General features: G+C 51.6%; 1 protein-coding gene across 2 annotated transcripts in view; it reads left to right on the forward strand.

Annotated features, from left to right (window-relative positions):
* The window catches only part of DDX23 (DEAD-box helicase 23), a 232,579-nt gene that overhangs the window by 123,914 nt on the left and 96,068 nt on the right, over window positions 1–12,597 (forward strand). The gene's annotated exons all lie outside the window — the stretch shown is intronic.

A 12,597-nucleotide genomic window follows, 5' to 3' on the forward strand; every position in this document is an offset into this window, starting at 1 on the left:
TCCCCTGCTGTCATTTTCCCCCTGCACATCCTCTGTCATTTACATCTTGCCTCTTGGCCAGGCATATGCTGCACCCCACTGCACCAACTCACATGTGCAACCTGTCCTCATCATTCCCGTGCCCTCACGCTGCAAATCCCTGCCTGGTCAAGTGTACCCATCCCTCCTTAACCTCTTGTCTCCACTTTTCTCTCTGTCGGGCACATCCTACTCTGAACCTCCCGGTAACAGACATCCTGTCAACCTTTCTCCATGCAATGCATACCCGATCCCCTGTCACCCTCCCTAACACGTGCACCCAGTCCCTCTGGTCACACACTCCCTTACTTCATCACCATCAAAGTCACATGCACACTGCCACACCCTCCGTCACCATGCCCTCCTCAGTCACAGCCATCCTGCCCCCCCCCCCTCAACGTTTATCCTGGCGAGGTAGCGACCGCAATGCCCTGGAGTGCTACCAGAACCCCCCCCTGAGTTCCTGGGTCCCAGTGGGGGCGGAAAATAGTGGCCTGCAATGACGTACCGGGTGGTCGGAGTCTCACCAAAATCCTATCCCCAGTGTACAGCGGCTGCCGGAGTTGGGCTCAGGGCGGAGGACGGTGGTGGAGCGCCCCCGAGCCTGCTTGCGGGTGGTGGAGGTGCCCGTGACCCCAAGTGAGGCCCTACGATAATAGCGGATGGCGGTGAGGCCCTGAGAGGAGGTGTAGGGCAGAGGGACGGCCCGACGGCGGCTGCAGGGGGTGCGTGTTGCTGGTGTTGAACGCAGGGCGAGACCGGGGCGGAGAGGCCTGCTTACCTCTTCCCCGAGGTGGCAGCGATTCTGGTGAGGCAGCCCCGGAGGACTACGGGGGGACCGCCGTAAACTGATTCGGGCCGCCTGGTGAGCTACAAGGGGGCCCATGATCCTGGGAGTGCCCTGCCTCGTTGGGACCAGGGACCGTAGCCTAAGTGGCGGACGCAACAGCAGGACGAGACCGCGGCATTGAAGCCTGCCTGCCACTGCCCAGCTAACACTAGAAATTCGGATGGGATGGCCTTGGGAGCCTGAGAGGGGACCTCTCTGAATTGACCCAGGCCTCCTTGTGAGTTGAGAGGAGGCCCGTGATCTGGGGACTGTCTTGACGCATGATGGCAAGGGGGGGCCTGCAATAGGAGGGTGAGACTGGGGCGGTGAGGCCTGCTTACCTCTGCCCAACGAAGGTTGCAATCCTGGTGTGGCGGCCCTGGAGACCTGTGGGGCGACTGCCATGAACTGCCTTGGGCCTCTTGGTAAGCTGGAGGGAGGCCCATGTGCCCTGCCGCGTGCTGACCAGGGTCTGCGGCCTAAGTGACGACCTGCAACGGCAGGACGAGCCGGGGCGGTGCGGCCTGTTTGCCTCTGTCGAACGGCGTCTGTAATCCTGGTGCGGAAGCCCTGGAACCCGAAGGGGGGACCGCCGTGAACTGTCTTGAGCCTCCTGGTGAGCTTGAAGGAGGCCCTTGATCCTGGGGGTGCCCTGCCACATGGTGACCAGAGACTACAGCCCAAGCGGTGGCCTGCAATAGTAAGGGGCAGAAGCGCCCGCAGTGAACCGACAGGCGCCTGCAAGACTCAAACACAGGAGGTGAGGGGTCCTCCCCGGGGCAAGACCTGGAACGCTTGCTCCTCTGGTCCACGCCACAGGCTTCAGCTGGGGTGGTGAGGAGAAACACACCTCCATAACGCGTGGGATCCCATAGGGCTGGAGGGGCCACGGGGCGCAAAGGCGGGACCTGAGCTGCCAGCTCCACCGGTCTGGGACAGAAGCTTCGGCTAGGGTTGTGAGGGGGCTTCTCCCACATACTGCACGGGCTCCCCCAGTGTCGAAGGGGCTGAGACGCATAAGTGAAGACCTGCTGCACGCGCTCCACGAAGTGGTAAATCTTTGAGATCAACGAAGTGGTGGTCCGCGCGGTGTGGTCCGGTGGGGCCCCTTACCTATCCTAACCAACGGACAGCGTGGCAGGAGAAATATCGCCAACACCAAGGACCAGGTTTCTGGTTTGACGTCGGGAGAGTACGCTTGTGGGGAGACCCAGGTGAAATTACGCAAGACATAACTGTTTGCCTGACGGGACCCCAAAAAATAATATAGCAAGGCCCTGCTGGCCATGGGGAAAGACAGGCCCCTTAGAGGCACCCAAACAAATAAAATAATGCAATATATGGGTCCGGGCCTGGCAGTGACAGACCGCCACAAAACAGCCCCAGACCAAGAAACTCAGCAAGATGCAGCGGCCCGAGAAAAGGCTGACTCCAGAATGGCGCTGGAATCCAAGATAGACGGAATGACTGCGAGCATCAACCACCTGCGCCTAGACCTCCGAAAGGTAGCAGATAGGGTTACCACAACTGAAAGTGACCTGAATGCTCTGCAGACGGAGGTCCGACAGCTAAGAGAAACAGTGACGACCATTCGGGACCACACGGCTAGGCTGGGAGATAGAGCGGACAATGCGGAAGGCCGGTCACGTAGAAACAACCTCAGTTTTTTGGGTTTCCAGGGAAAGGCGGAAGGGTCGGCGGTGGACCTATTCCTGGAAGACTGGATCTGCACAACATTTCCAAACCTCCGACTCTCCAAAATGTTTGCAGTGGAGAGAGCCCATGGATCTCTTGGGCCGCCGCAACGCGGAACCCCGCCCAGAGCCATGATCGCTCGAATGGTCAACTTTAGAGACAGGGACGCGATACTGCAACATATCCGCACTAATGGGCCACCCAGATTTGAAAACCAGGATATCCAGATCTTTCCGGACTACCCAAAAAAGGGACAGGACTTGCGAAATGGCTTCTTGGGTGTAAAACGTCGGATGCAGAACCTCAACATTAAATATAGCCTAATGTTTCCGGCCAAGCTTCGAGTACAATATGACGGCAAGGTGCGTTTCTTTGATAACCCAGTAGAGGCTACTGACTGGATGGACTCGCTGGGCTTGGCTGGTCAAGACCAAAACCAAGGCTGGCAAGAACAGAGGAGGCGAAGCAGACGGCAGCGGAACCGACAAAGACGTGCGGAGGAACAGCGTTGAGAACCCAGGAGCCAGCGGATGGAGGACGTATCATGGTGGGACCAGATGGCACACTCCTCATGGAACGGGAGGCGCTTCCCAAGCAAAAAAAGTTCTTCCCGCTATGCTCTGTACAAGAAAAACAATCGGGCCTGGGGGGTGCCACCGGCCGGGTGGGTGAGGGCTCTGGAGAAGGCTGACGGGTGGACTAGGAGTTTTGATCGAGGGGGTCTGGGTAATGGACACAGTGAGTACAAGCGCTGCACTAAGGGGCACTGGACTTAATTAAGGGACTTGAGTGAGGGGGCCAGGGACCCGGGGCCACGCTGGGGGGGGAGGCAGTTGGGTGAATAGTTGTTGAGAGGGTCATGCTATCTCGTTAAACGGACCATCCTGGAATCGCCGGCTGTAGTGTGCTGAGGTGACCCGGCTAGATTGGTTGGGTGGGGGCACACGGTGCCAGTCAGTTGATTACATTTTGGTGGTTGAGAAGGGGGGGCTTTGCTTTTGATCTTGCGAAAGTAAGTTCTCTGATAATAGTTACTTCAAGTTGGGTGGGCTGTATTTGGGGCGTGGTTCTGAGTCCTCAGACCAGGGTTGGATTATGAGAATGAAGTACTACTGCCTGTGGGTTGGGGGGCCAGGGGTTAACATTTTGGTTTTGTTGGGGATGTTGCCGGGTCTGGGCATTGCTGTACGGTAGAGCTCTGAGGAGAACCGATTATGGGAGGTCATGCTACAAAATGATAGGGGGTCCCCTACAAGACTATGGGGTGCGACGTCACACACAACAGCGGACTCATGCAAGGTGACACACAGATGTATAAACTAGTGACGTGGAATGTTCGGGGACTCAATAATAGGGTCAAACAGATCCGGGTGGCAACCTATCTTAGGCACTATGGGATCAGTATTGCGCTGCTTCAGGAGACGCACATGTGGGGAGACTGTCTGAAATATGTTCAACGTAGATGGAGGGGCCAGTTTTTCGCTACCTCCTACTCGGGGTTTGCCAGGGTTGCGCTTATATGGGTGGCACCAGGGGTTCCCCAATAGTGATGATGGAGGGTTTATAAGTCTGGTTTTGGGGCAGTTGGATCTGGACCCAGACACGGTATTGATTATGGCGGGAGATTTTAATTGTGCCCTTGATAGGGAATTAGACAGACACCCCCAAAATTAGATGCCAAACACAAAACCAGAGAAGCGATGGACCAGATGCTTCAAAACGATGGCTTATTGGATATATGGCGACATCGCAATCCAGATCGTCTGAAGTACTTTATTTATTTATTTTGAAAGTTTTATATAGCGCGAACAAGATCTTCGCAGATATCAGAGCGCTTTACAGAGGAGAGGAGCAGATATACACAGATACATCTATAGTATTAAAAGTACAGTGAAGTGATATCATAAACAATCAAGTAAGTCAATTTCAAAGTCAAACAAAAATACAGAGGGTTCGAACAAGTAGTACAGATGAGCACCGAGTCTTTGAAGTTGATCCCCCATAGTGGTTCAAGTGTATCTAGCCATGAGGATCGCTTTTACTTCTTTCTTGAAAAGTATGGTAGAGGGGATGAGCCTGGTTTCAGGGGGGAGTGAGTTCCAAATCCTGGGAGCCATTCCTGAGAGAGCGTTTATAGGATTTTTCTTTGCGGAATCTTTTAGGCTTTAGCAAAAGATTGTTTGTGCCTCTAGTGTTTCTGGAGCCTCCAGAAATCGTCAGCTTCTGAGCGAGGTATCTAGGTGAGCTCAGGTGGACAGCCTTGTGCGTCAAACAAGCGATTTTCAGGTGTATTCTGGCTTCAAAAGGCAGCCAGTTCAGGGATTTGAAGTCAGGGGAAATGTGTGAGTGTTTTTTGATCCAGTGATAAGTCTCGCTGCGGCGTTTAAAGAGGCTCTTATGGGTGCCGTAGTAGCTAGGGGGAGACCGCAGAGGGCGGTGCTGCCGTATTCTATTCGCGGTATGACTAGTGATTGTACCACAGTTTGGAAGTCTTTGGCTGGAAGGAAGGGTTTAAGTTTCCTAAGGGTGTTGATTTGGTAGTTCGCTCCCTTAGTTGCTTTGTTGATGTGTTCCTGCATGCTGAGATTGGTGTCAAGTGTTATGCCCAAAGATTTCGCTGAGTCCACGATGGTGGGTTGAACATTGAGTGCCGTTAGGTGTTTAAGCCACATTTGTGCGGTAGTGATCTTCGCGGGAGGTGAGATCAGAAGGAACTCTGTTTTAAGGGCATTGAGTTTGAGATGATTAGCGGCCAGCCAGGATTGGGTGCTACTGATCGTTGAGTTCAAGAGCGTGATGTCTTTGGGTGATTGTAGTTTGAGATAAAGTTGGGTGTCATCGGCATACATGTGGAAGCATACATTGGATTCTTGTAGCAAGGTGGTGAGAGGTTCCATAACTAGGTTGAACAAAGTTGGGGATAGGGAGGATCCTTGTGGTACGCCTAGCGATACAGGTCTTGGCGCGGACATCAGGTTGTTGCTCTTGAATTTCTGCGACCTGTTATGCAGAAAGGACGTGAACCATTTGAGCACAGTTCCAGAAAGGCCCATTCTTGTGTTTAATAGTTCGAGTAAATTCTCATGTTTGACGGTGTCAAATGCGGAAGAGAGATCAAGGAGGATGAGGAGGCAGGTATCGTTATGATCTAGGATTTGGAGGGCGTCATCGATTATGTGAGTCATAGCCGTTTCAGTACTGTGGTTTGCTCGGAAGCCTGATTGATGGGAGTTGAGGAGATCAAACTGAGTAATGTGTTTAGTCAATTGTATTTGTGCGCATTTTTCCAGTAGTTTGGCAAGAGTCGGGATGTTGGTGATGGGACGGTAGTTGTTGAGGTCAGAGGGGTCGGCTGTAGGTTTCTTTAGCAAAGGTGTGACTTGTCCAACTTTGAGGGAGTCGGGAATGATCCCTTGTTGAAGTGAGCTGTTAATGATTTTAGTCCAGAGTGGAAGGAGCGACGGGGTAAGGACTTTGACAGCGTTAGCAGGAAGGGGGTCTGTGAGGTGATTGGATGGTTTCAGAGTGTTGAGCAGTCTGCCAATTTCTTCCTCCGTGTAGGTGACAAAGGTTGACCAGGTGGCATTGTTTTTTGGTTTAGTGGGTGCTATGCAGTGGGGTTTGGGATAGAGGCTTGCGTCCATAAGTAGATCATTCTTTATGTTGTCAGTTTTTTGGTTAAAGAAAGAGGCGAAGTCTTCGCAGGAGGGAGCTTCGCACATAGTGTTGAGAGGTTGGGGTTGTTCTTTGGATTGCGTTCGGATAAGCTCAAACAGCTTTCTCGGACGATTTTTGGCTTGGTCGAGCTGACAGCTGAAGAAGTCTGATTTTGAGCGTTTTATTTTCCTGAAGTAGGCATTTCTCTTTTTCTTCAGGGTTTTTAGGTTCAGTGCAGAGGGAGCTGATCTCCAGGCGCGCTCTGCCATTCGCATGGCGCGTCTATCGTCATTGAGACTCCCGTCCTACCAGGGATTGGAAATTTTTGCGGAGGCTTTTTTTAGCTGCAAGGGTGCGACTTCATTAATTAATGAGGATATAGTGTTGAGATAGTGATCAGTCAAGGATTGGACGTCCTTAACGCCAGTAGGAGGAAGTAGTAAGTTGCAGCTGTTGGGGGGCAGAGAGTTTGAGTTTAGTTTTTTCATGTCTCTTTTCCAGACTTTGGGCCTGGCTGATTGAACAGGGTTAAATTTAACTTTTTCATTGATGATGAATGTGATAATATGATGGTCTGACCAGTCACAGGGTTGGATAGATTCGAGTTGGATAGAGGCCTCTTTGGAGATGATAAGGTCGAGGATAGAGCCTTTCTCGTGAGTTGGACTGTTGCAAATTTGAGTGAGGTCAAGGGCGTTAAGGAAATTCTTCAGACCTTTTACCACTGCATCATTATGATCGTTCCAGTGGAGGTTGAAGTCACCAAGGTATATTTGTGTGAGTTGTCGCCCGGAGTTGGTTGAGATCATATCCATGATTTGTTGGGAGAAGGTAAGGTTGTCGCCGGGTGGGTGATGAACGCCGTGAAGAGTGCAGATCGGTTTGCCCTCACTGATAATATCGAGGCAGATGTATTCACAGGAGGTTGGGGAGGGTAGGGAAGGGGAAGTTACTTTCAAGACAGAGAGGTTGCGCCTGTATATACATGCGATTCCGCCACCTTTTCTTATTGCCAGACCTGTCAAGTCTAGTGATGTGGTAGTTGGGGGGGAACCAGAATGTCCATTATAGGTGTAGAAGATTCTGTTAGCCATGTTTCAGTCATGATGATTAGGTCAAGATCCAATTTTTGGATGAGGTCGGCGATATTGGAGGAGTGTCTTGCAGCTGATCTGCAGTTGAGGAGAGTGCATTTGAGACGGGGTGTGTCGAGGGTGGAAGGGGGTTCTAGAGCGAGGGGGACTTTACTCAGGTTACTATGGATAGCGATTCTGTTGTTCAGTGTGGGGGGTCTAAGGGGATTGGAGTGAATCGTAGGAATGGCAGTGAGGGTGTCGGGTGTGTTGCTATGGGGAGCTGGGTCGTAGGAGCAGAGGAGGGCGATTGTGTCAAGGTCCGAGAGAGTGTTGCGGGAGCGATGGGGGCGGTTTTCGCGGTTGTGAACAGGGATTGTGGTCCAGTGCGGTGGGAGTCGAGTGCTAGAGTTCGCCGCCCGGGTGGAGGTCCAGTTGGGAGGGGAGGTGATGGTGGAGGCACGTGAGGGGTGTCTGGGATGTGTGCTGAGTAATTGTTTGATGATGTGAATGTCTTGTTTGATCTGGTGGAGGGTGTTGGGTGAGGGGTGACTGGAGTGTGATAGACAGAGTAGTTGTTGTTTGATGATGTTCATGTCTTCTTTGAGCTGGAGGAGAGAGGCCGTAGTGCAGTCCAGTGTGGGAGATGTGTTGGAGGTGGGGATGGGAGGGTCGGGCGTTGTGTTGGAGGTGGGGATGGGAGGATCGGGCGTGGATGACATAGGGGAGAGGTTGGTGGTGTGGATGAGAGTATTGGTGGTAGGCGGAGAGTGCAGGGTGGAGGATGGGCGTTTATTAGTGGTGAAGGGGGCGCATGTAGGGTAGTGAGGGGTGAGAATGGGGTGGGAGGTGGGATTGTATGTGGTTCTTTGTTGAGGAGTCGTAGTTGAAGTGATAGGTGCGGAGGCGCGTTCTGTGTGGTTGGTTAATGAGTGGAGGTGTGGGCTGAGAATAAGGGGGGATAAAGGATGGGGTTTGTCTGTGAGCGTGTCGATCTGATGCTGAGCTTGATTAGGCGGGATGTGGGTGGGGGCTGTGATATCATGGGTGGAGAGAATGGGAATGTGGGCTGGTGTATGGGGGGAGGGGGTACGGCTGGTGTATGTGGGGCCAAGATCTATGTCTGTGATTGAGGGCTGTGGGGTAGCAGCAGTGGATGGGTGCATGGCTAAGGTGCCGGTGGTAAAGGAGAAGTGCGTGTCGTTTTGGGGCTGAGCTAGATTAGCGGCGTTGTGAATGTGGGAAGTGGTGTCAGGGGTGAGCGGAATGGTTGTGGTATGAGTGGGGGTCAAGGTGTTGGTGGGGGGGGAGGGGGTGCGGCTGGTGTATGAGGGGGAGAGGTCTGAGTCTGTGAATGAGGAATGTGGGGTGGCTACAGTAAGTGGAGGAATGACTGTGGTGACGGGGGTAGAGGAGAGGTGCGTGTCGTTTAGGGGCTGAGCTAGGAGAGAATGGTTGTGGTTGGGGGCTGTGAAGTCAAGGGTGATAGGACTGATAGTGCTGTGAGTGCTGTGAGTGGGGGTCCGCGGTTTGGAGAGGTGCTGTAAGAAAGTGGGGAACAGGTTGTCTAGTAGTTCCAGGTTCCTGTCTGTGGATTGGATTAGGACAATCCCGTTGTTATAGATAGTGATGGTGGTTCTGCCCGGGAAGAGTTGGGAAGGTGTGATGGTGAGTGTTCGGCCATGAGCGGATTTCCTAGAATTGGAGACGGCGAGTAAGGAGAGGAACGTTTTTCTCCATTGAGCTCTGCGTGTGGTGTGGAAGATGATATCGATGTTTACGGCACCATTGACCGGTGAGAAGTAGGTGTCTGCAAAGGGGGTTTCAGGGTGGGACCTCAGTAGATTGTGTTTAAAGCGTTTTGCAGCGTTTTTGGTGAGTGCGGGTGGGTAGTTGATTCTATATGTGTGCTTGCCGATGAGCTCCATGTTGGGATGACGGAATAGGTAGGAGCGTGCGGGTGCCAAGTGATCGTCGGTTGCAGGCAATAAAGTGACACTAGTGAACAGCCAGGGTATATGAGGTAGTCGTCAACGCAAACAGGGATAAAAGTTGTAGCAGGAGCGGATTATAGATGAAGACAATAAGTTACCTGGCACAGGGGCGGAGGGCCACCAGAATCTGTGCAGTAGTAATCAGTGTGTACGGGTGGGAACGGTGTAATGAGTGCATGTTACATCAGTGTGACAAGTCTACATGAGGAATTAATTGGTACATTACAGGAATCGAAGTGAATTCGATGTGGGTTACAAACAAATGCAGAATAAAGTAGACGTATAATGCTAATAATATACTGGAATAAAATAAAATACCTATGCAGGCAGTAAAAAACCTGGGTCGAAGGTGACAGTAGTGAGTATGTGTCAGTAGCAAAATACAATTGCAAACAAAAGTCAAATGCAGAGTAAAGTAGACGTACAATACTAATAATATACTGGAATAATACTATTACTTGTGCTAATACTAATAATATACTGGAATAATACTATTACTTGTACTAATACTTGTGCCACACACCTGCTGCCAATTCATTTAGTAGACTAATTACTTTTTTAGCCAAAGGGCGGCAGCGCATAGGATAGTGGAAACGCAATATCTGGCCTGCTACTTGTCCGACCACTCCCCACTACTAATAGCATATTCTCTGGGCTGACCGCGGTCCAAGATACCGCTGTGGAGGCTCAACACTGAAGCTTTCGGGGACCCGATCTATAAGGACACCATATCGAATGGGCTGGAAAATTATTTTGAGACGAACTGGGGCTCTGCCAGTTCCAGAGCAATCGAATGGGATGCAATGAAAGTGGTGGTACGGGGGTATGCATGTCTACGGAGGTGGGGGTTAAAAAAGTGCTGGAACAAGACCTACGCCGTCCTGAGGAACACTTGGCGGCTTTAGAGGAGTAGCTTCCCACGAGTAAGGAGGGGTCGGCTCAATGGGAAGACACGCGACGGAAGATTGGGGACTTATGGGACTCACTGGGCAAATTCAATAAAAATGTGAGCAGGCGTCTCTGGTATACAGATGGGGATAAGGCCGGTTGGTTGTAAGCACGCCTGATTAGGGCGGAGACGCAACCCCTCCCAATTTTAGCACTAAAAAACGACCTTGGCCGGGTGGTCAACACGCAACACAGGATCAACAAAACATTCTGGATCCACTTATGTAGAATATACTCGGAGCCCAACACTCCTGTGGCCCCCAAGGTGGTGGAGACTTTTCTGGCGACAGTGGAGCTGCCCTGTGTGGACCCGGAGAGTCAGGAGGCTTTAGATGCCCCCTTTAGAGGGGAGGAGATACGGGTGGCGATCGCCCATCTGAAAACTGCTAAGCCCCCTGTGATGGATGGCATGGCGGCGGAACTGTATAAGGAATATGGGGGGGGCCTGATCCCTAAATTGTTGGAAATCACAGAGGAGGCCGGTGAGTGTGGACAGCTCCCAAATTCCATGAGGGAAGCAATGATAGCAATGATCCCCAAACCAGTGAAGGATCCCCTACTCTCCGGTTCATATAGGCCTATTTCAATGTTGAACGTGGACCTTAAAATTATCAGTCAAGTATTAGCCAATAGGCTCCTTCCATATCTACACCAACTGGTCCATGAGGACCAGTCCGGTTTTATACCGGGCAGGAACACGCTGCGGAATCTCCGTCGCCTCGCCCATGTTATGCAATCATTGGAGGGACGGGCCCAACAGAGCACCTTAGTGTTCCTAGATATCGAACAAGCGTTCGACTCGATCAGGTGGGACTATCTCTGGCAGGTACTGCTAAAAATGGGCCTGAGTGAAGGTTTTGTCAATTGGGTCAAATTGCTATATACCCTTCCGGTGGCGAGGGTATGCGTTGAATGTAATACCCGTAGCAAGGGGGACGCAGCAGGGGTGCCTGCTCTCCCCCTTGCTATTCACCCTGGCAATGGAGCCATTGGCCTGCCACCTTCGGGGTGTACTAGAGGGACAGGGCATACGGATTGGGGGTTCGGAGCAGGTTGTATCCCTGTATGCGGATGACGCGCTCATATATCTGACTCGGCCGACCCAGACCCTACAAATCCTGATTGCTGCACAGGCGCGGTTTGCGTCCGCCTCTGGACTTTCTGTCAACAAGACGAAATCGCAGCTTTACGTGATAGGGTCGGACAGTGATTGTGAGGTAACCCAGCGTCCGGTGATGTAACTCCCTTGGGCAGCGGACACGCTCCAGTATCTGGGGATATGGATCGGTAGGACTGAGGCCATATTTTATCAACATAATATGGGGAGGGTTGTCCGTGGACTACGGAGTAGAATTGCCTTTTGGAACACTCTTAACCTCTCCCTCATGGGGAAGATCGCCTTGATAAAGATGGTGGTCCTGCCTTGATGACTCTATACAATGCAAGGGTCCTTTTTTGAACTCCCGCACAAAATATTCAAGGAATAAAAATTAGAAGGAATATGGAACAAGAGACTCCTCCACTATCTAAACCTCTGGTCTAAATCCTGATTTGTATTGTTACAAAGCCGTGCTCCACCTTGGCTGAGGTGGAAGAGATTGATGCTGATTATTGTATGTTGTCTGTTGATATGGTGGAAGACCTAATAAAGAAATAAAAAATAAACAAACCTATTAGGGGAAGCCTTCCTCACATGTCCAGACAACCCTCGTGCGCTCCTGAACAACTCCCTCATTCAGGGGACTGTCCCTAACATATTTAAAGAAGCGGAAATTGTTCCCATATTGAAGAAAGGAGGGGCAGACCCTTTGGTTCTTACAAACTATCTTCCCATTGCCCTACTCTCTTTCCTAGCCAAGGTCCTAGAAGCTCATGTGGCAAACTGCCTCAGCTCTTTTATTGAATAGTGCCATTACCTTGACCCCCACCAGGTGGGCTTTCGACCCTCCCATTCTACTGAGGCTGTCATTCTGATGGTCCTAGACAAACTTAAGAAAGGGGTCGACAAGGGCACTACGCCGGCCCTGGTGCTTCTCGATCTCTCCGCAGCGTTCAACACTGTCAACCATGAACTTCTGGCTGACAGTGTCAGTAACGCTGGGATACGGGGCATGGCTCTTATGTGGCTCATATCCTTTCTAAAGGATCGCTCTCAAGCTGTACACCTTGTCCTTCTCTCCTTCCCTAGGGTTAAACTGACACATGGGGTACCTCAGGGCAACTCCCTCTCACTGCACCTCTTTAACTCCTCCTTATCCACTCTCTAGGAGAAAGGAAGGTTTGTACCTTCAACTATGCCGACGATCTCCAACTTATCTTTGACATTAACGAGTCGGCCGCATCCGTCTCTATCTTCCAATGCATCATGCAACACATTAGTAGC

Source organism: Lissotriton vulgaris, chromosome 1_1 (genome assembly GCF_964263255.1).
Source record: "Lissotriton vulgaris chromosome 1_1, aLisVul1.2, whole genome shotgun sequence".
Lineage (NCBI taxonomy): Eukaryota > Metazoa > Chordata > Amphibia > Caudata > Salamandridae > Lissotriton > Lissotriton vulgaris.